This window comes from Polypterus senegalus, chromosome 3 (assembly GCF_016835505.1).
Source record: "Polypterus senegalus isolate Bchr_013 chromosome 3, ASM1683550v1, whole genome shotgun sequence".
NCBI classification, from domain to species: Eukaryota; Metazoa; Chordata; class Cladistia; order Polypteriformes; family Polypteridae; genus Polypterus; species Polypterus senegalus.
The window spans coordinates 283,029,560-283,036,870 of NC_053156.1; positions in this window are offsets into that span (position 1 = coordinate 283,029,560).

Here is a 7,311-nt window from a genome sequence, read left to right on the forward strand (position 1 = left end):
TTTGGCAGAGCCTTGGCTTCTTTGTCCGAGTACACATGTGGGGCTCCTGTTGCAGCCACACTGCTTCCACAGTTCTAGTAACAAGTTTTTATTGGAATTTTTCATTTTTACCATGACTTAAATGAACTAATAGACACTCAATGCACAAATTCTTAGGGCCACTATAATAAAACTGGGTAAAGCCTTCTTTTAGATCTCCAAACAGCTTCAATTCTTCATGGCGTAGATTCCACAAGATGCTGAAAACATTCCTTTCTCATCCATGTTGACATGACTACATCATGCAATTTCTTTAGATTTGTCTGCTACACATCCATACTGCAAATTTTCCATCCTATCATATCCCAAAGGTGTTCTATTCAAATCAGATCTGACTTGGAAGAAGAACATTGAAGTCATTATCATGTTCATAAAACCAGATTGAGATGCCATTTTCTTTATGACATGATGCATTGTTGTGCTAGAAGTAGCCTTTAGAAGATGGGTAAATTGTGGCCTTTAAGAAATGCACATTGTCAGCAACAGTACTCAAATGGGCTGTGGCATTCAAGCGATGATTGATTGGTATTAAAGGCCCAAAGTGTTCCAAGAAAATATTCCACACACTTTTACAGCAGCCCCTTCAGCCTGCACTGTTGATACAAGGTAAGTTGGGTGCGTGTATTCATGCTGCTGGTGCCAAACTCTGACCCTACCATCTGTGTACCTCAGCAGAAATCGAAATTCATCAGACTAGCGTATGTTTTTCCAGTCTTTTACTGCCCAGTTTTGGGGAGCTGCCCACTATAGGTTTAGCTTTCTGTTTCTGACTGACAGGAGTGGAACCTAACTTTAGTTTTCTGCTGTTGTAACCATCTGCCTCAGGGTCAGATGTGTATTCTCAGATGCTTTTCTGCTCACCACAGTTGTATGGAATGGTTACTTGAATTACTGTAGCCTTTCTGTCAGCTCAACCAAGATCAGATGGAGTCAGTCCTCAAGGACTGTAGTGACCAACTTTGTGGTGTCCTCTGTAAGCTGTTCAGTGAAGACTGGATGCACAAACGTGTGCTGCACCGTTTATTATCTTACATCAGCTACTTGGCTTTATTTATTAGACATTCCCACCCTCTTTATGCGTGTGACACTCTGAAGCCTGTGGGAGTCATAATCTGGTAATACTAGAACTCATTTTGTCATTTACACAGTAGAGAAGAGTTAATACTTGTTATCTATAATAATAAAAGGCAAAGCCCTCACTGACTGACTGACTGACTGACTGACTGACTCACTCACTCATTGACTCACTGACTGACTCACTCACTCACTGACTCATTACTAATTCTCCAACTTCCCATGTAGGTAGAAAGCTGAAATTTGGCAGGCTAATTCCTTACAGCATACTTACAAAAGTTAAGCAGGTTTCATTTCGAAATTCTACACGTAACGGTCATAACGGTCGATAACTGTCGACAACGTCCGCCATGTTGAACTTTCTTATTTATGGCCCCATCTTCACGAAATTTGGTAGGCGGCTTCCCTGCGCTAACCAAAATCTCTGTACTTACTTATTTCGATGGTATGACGCCACTGTCGGCCACCATATTGAACTTTCCAACGTCACCAATTTTCAAACTTCCCGTGTAGGTAAAAGGCTGACCCCATCTTCACAAAATTTGGTAAGTGGCTTTCCTCCGCTAACCAAAACCGATGTACGTACTTATTTCGGTGGTATGACGCCACTGTCGGCCGCCATATTGAATTTTCCAAACGTCACTAATTCTCCAACTTCCTGTGTAGGTAGAAGGCTGAAATTTGGCAGGCCCATTCCTTACAGCTTACTTACAACAGTTTAGCAGATTTTATTTTGAAATTCTACGCGTAACGATCATAATGGTCAACAACGTCCGCCATATTGAACTTTCTTATTCATGGCCCCATCTTCATGAAATTTGGTAGGCGGCTTCCCTGCACTAACCGAAACCAATGTACATACTTATTTCGGTGGTATGACGCCACTGTCAGCCGCCATATTGAACTTTCCAACGTCACTAATTCTCCAACTTCCCGTGTAGGTAGAAGGCTGAAATTTGGCAGGCTCATTCCTTACAACTTACTTACAAAAGTTTAGCAGGTTTTATTTTGAAATTCTACGTGTAACGGTCATAACTGTCAACAACGTCCGCCATGTTGAACTTTCTTATTTACGGCCCCATCTTCACGAAATTTGGTAGGCGGCTTCCCTGAGCTAACCGAAACCAATGTATGTACTTATTTCGGTGGTATGATGCCACTGTCGGCCGCCATATTGAACTTTTCAACAGTCTTTGTTACTTATGGGCCCATCTTCAAGAAATTTGGTACACGGGTTCCCAACGCTAACTGAATCCTACTTACGTACATATATACGTCCATAGCCTGCAGCTCGGTTGCTATGTGAGACGGCGTTGGGTCCCCCATCCCAACGCCTCCCACGTTGTTGGCTGCCTGCCTATATAAGACCGTCCGTCGCGCCGGTCTCTACATTTCCTTCCTTGCTTCGCCACGGGATTCACGTCTCCCTACTGATAACTACAGTCTTTTTGTTTAATCCACGGCTTCTCCGCTGTTTTATTGTTTGTTTATTACAATTATAGTTTTTGTGTAAGTACTTTACATTGCTCGGGTACCCATTTCCTTTATCATTCCAACCGCCATTACCATGTCTGTCGAGATGATCATATTGCACGGCCATATCAGGCTCACTCTTGATATCCGGAGGAACATTGTGTCTTATGTATTGAATGACTGGGACAGGTTCAAGGTGTGGACTGATGACGGTACAGGAGATAATTATACTACACAGGAGCACTGTAAGAGTGAAATGCTTAAGCCATTCACCTATGGTTCTGCATGTGAGTTGATGGCTGCCGCTGCATTGTTCGGTTGTTGCTTTCAAGTGTACCGAAATGGCCAAATATTTTACACCTTTCGACAACCGCCAATGCCTCTTAAACATCTTAGATTCACAGGTGACGATTTCAGTAGTGGACACTTTGATGTTTATGAATGTTTAAACTCTCAAAAGCTGGATGTGATTTTATCAATTAAACCGGTTGTGTGCTTACAATGCTTGACAGATGCCAAATGTCACTTCAACACAACAAATCCTGCAAATACTGTCGTAATTGAAACAAACCATGAAACTCAAACCGATTATGACATCAGCAATCCAAGCTGTGAGATTTGAGACACGATTACTGTTCACATGGCCAACTGTACGTTGCATGCTCAAGAGTAAGCTCAGTGCACAGCTTGGTCATGTTACAACCGGAGGGCCGAACTGACAACATGGTATACAAAGAGATCCTTAACAAATAATTATTGGCATATTTTCCCTCAGTTTTAAAAGGTTTAATTTTCTTCTTAATAAAAATTTTAATGCAGTACTTCACCGCTGCGAAGCGCGGGTATTTTGCTAGTTCATTATATACTCAGCTTTTCCTAATTACCAGTTTAATCCAACAGTCACCAAAGCATTTGAAATGTCAGCAGCAACTTTAATCTGCACTCTCTGAACACTGTCTCTGCTTCATTTTACTGAAGATTAATGGTTAAATGTATACAACAACAACATTTATTTATATAGCACATTTTTGTACAAATAATGTAGCTCAAAGTGCTTTACATGATGAAGAAAGAGAATAAAAGACAAAGTAAGAATTAAAATAAGAGAACACTAATTAACATAGAATAAAAGTAAGGTCCAATGGCCAGGGAGGACAGAAAAAACAAAATAAAACTCCAGACGGCTGGAGAAAAAAATAAAATCTGCAAGGATTCCAGGCCATGAGACCACCCAGCCCCCTCTAGGCATTCTACCTCACATAAATGATCAGTCCTCACTGTATTCAGGGTTCTCATGGAAGGACTTGATGATGACGGTCACGTGGGCATCTGGCCTTTAATCCATCAATGTAGGACATCACGGTGCTTTGATTAGGTGGTGGTGGTGGCGCAGATCGCCACCACAGAAAACCGGAAAAAGAACAGAAGAAAGAGTAGGGGTTAGTACGGATTTTGGAGCCACCATGAATAGTAATGATAATTAATTGAATATGCAGAGCATCAGGATTAAACTAAAATGAAGTTATGGGAAAGCCATGTTAAAGTAATGTGTTTTTAGCAGTGTTTTAAAGTGCTCCACTGTATTAGCCTAGCGAATTCCCGATTGGCAGGCATTCCAGATTTTAGGTGCATAGCAGAAGAAGGCCGCCTCACCACTTCTTAAGTTTAGCTCTTGGAATTCTAAGCAGATACTCATTTGAAGATCTAAGGTTACGATTTGGAATGTAAGGTGTCAGACATTCCGATATATAAGATGGAGCGAGATTATTTAAGGCTTTGTAAACCATAAGCAGTATTTTAAAGTCAATTCTGAATGACACAGGTAACCAGTGTTGTGACATAAAAACTGGAGAAATGTGCTCAGATTTTCTTTTCCCAGTTAGGATTCTAGCAGCTGCATTCTGCACTCGTTGCAATCGATTTATGTCTTTATGTCTTTTTTGGGTAGTCCTGAAAGGAGTGCGTTACAGTAATCTAGACGACTGAAAACAAAAGCATGAACTAATTTCTCACCATTTTTTTTTGCTATGTTTCTTAAGTGAAAAGATGCTGTCCTAGTGATCTGATTAATATGTGATTTAAAATTCAGGTCAGAGTAAATATCCATCCATCTATTATCCAACCCGCTACATCCTAACTACAGGGTCACGAGAGTCCATCCATCCATCCATTGTCTAACCCGCTGAATCCGAATACAGGGTCACGGGGGTCTGCTGGAACCAATCCCAGCCAACACAGGGCACAAGGCAGGGAACAAACCTGGGGCTGGGCGCCAGCCCACCGCAGCAGAGTCAATAATTACCCCTAAATTCTTTACCTCTGTCTTGACTTTTAATTCTAATGCATCAAGTTTATTTCTAATAAACTCATTATATCCATTATTGTCAATCACTAAAATTTCAGTTTTCTCTTTATTTAGCTTGAGAAAATTACTACTCATCCACTCAGAAACACAAGTAAGACATTGTGTTAGTGAAACAACAGAGTCGGGGTCATCAGGTGCTATTGATAAATACAGCTGCGTGTCATCAGCATAGCTCACATTATGCCCCGAGATAATCTGACCTAATGGAAGCATGTAGATCGAAAAGAGCAGCAGACCCAGGACAGAGCCCTGTGGAACACAGTTATAGAATATCAAGTGTCAGTTATAGAATATCAAGTGTCTTTGAAGTATAATTACCACAACTAACAAAGAATTTTCTACCTGCCAGGTAGGATTCAAATCAATTTAAGACACTGCCAGAGAGGCCCACCCACTGACTAAGGTGATTTTTAATACTGTATTAATCTGTATTTTTCTATTTCTTATATTATGCAATATAAATATTTCCATGAAACGCTTTTCTTTTTCTGTGGCATTAATTTATATATATTTGATTCAGTATCAACATTTTCTAATGGCATAGTTTTGCTTTTTCATGTCCGTAGCAGTCTTTCTGATGTGTGCAGAATTAATTTTGTAACTTTACCCTACATACTAAGTCTGTTAGACCTGCTCACGAGGTGGTCTAAGTTAGTATGAAATTTTGTACGCCATATCTGACTCCAAGACACCAGTTGAAACTGCACTTATTAGTCTTAGTCTTAGTCTACTGTTAGTCTGCACTTCTGGAGCACACTGCAATGCTGCTAATCCACAAAGTTAGTTTTGTTACCATAAATACATACTAAGACCAGATCAGCTCAGGATCATCCCCAATTCAGAGGACACTGCACCCACTAAGTTCAAGTCAGTGATTGTTGTCTACAGAGCAGTCAGTGGCTCAGCACCTCCTTATTTTCTTCTTCCCCAAACTCAGGTCTGTTAAGGATACCACGTCCACATGGCACCACATTTCAATCCAGACTCTTCATGTGTAGCCCCTGTCTGGTGGATTGAGCTGCCCACTTTCATCTGATCAGCTCACTAACTCAGTGTTTTAAAGAAACCTTTGAAGACTTTCCTGTTTTCTGAATATTTTCCTATTTACTAGTAGTTTTTGATGAACAGTTCTTTTTATATTTAAGATAACCTTAATGTGTCTTCTGCTTTTATTAGTTTTAATGGTTTGTTACTTTTAAGGTTAACAGAATTTGTGTAACCTAGTCTTGTAACTGATGTTGATTCAATTGGGTTGACCTCATTTGTAAGTCTCTTGGAATAAAGGTGTCTGCTAAATGAACAAATGTAAATGTTAGGAGACATTCTAAAAAACAGTAACACAAATGTGATGAGAAGAAGAAAGAAGTTATGGACATTATCAAACATTCAAAGAATACCATTAATATTAGACGCATATGGACATTTCGCTACATAATAATTCTCAGACCTGTACAACATTAATATACATCAGGTACTCAAAACATTCCTGAAAAGCCAGTAGAACACAAGCAGATACATGTCTTCTGCCATCTGATGGAATATCTGTGCACTACAGGCAAAGGAAGGCATTTAAATGCTATTTTGAAAATGGGTCGCCTCAAGGTGGAGACACAGACAAAACTTTTGTGGAAATCTTTGCTTCATTTGAAAAAGTTACAGGTAGAATAATAATTATATTGTTACTGATATTTCAAGATGAATGTTTAGTGGCTGGAAACTACTTATAAATGTTTATTATTTTATACTATGATTTATACTGGTAGGTCTTTTATGTACTCTTTAATTTAATATTGTTTGTTTTTTTTGTATCTGTATACTGCTGCCAGATTATGTGAATTTCCCCTTGGGATTAATAAAGTATCTATCTATCTATCTATAGATGAAATCGATTTGAAATTGTGTGTCTCTGTTATGATACTGCAAGTATAGGATACTTTAATCATAAATCCCTCAGTCGTCATGATGCAATATGTAGTATATTTACAAAAATGTATATTAAAGTTTTGCTTATTAAATTACTGATTGAAATGTAATTTTAGGGCAAATTTATAGAAGAAATTGTAACATTTATATGAATTTTCTATATATGCAGCCAGTTTATGATAGTCAGTTGAATGTCATAGTGGCTCACTTGCTAATATTCACATGCTAATAATCCATGGCAGAGCGACGGGCGCTGAGCAGGCTCCTGTCAATCATGGAGAATCCACTACATCCACTGAACAGGATCATCTCCAGACAGAGGAGCAGCTTCAGCGACAGACTGCGGTCACCGTCCTGCTCCACTGACAGACTGAGGAGATCATTCCTCCCCCACACTATGCGACTCTTCAATTCCACCCGGGGGGGGTAAACGCTAA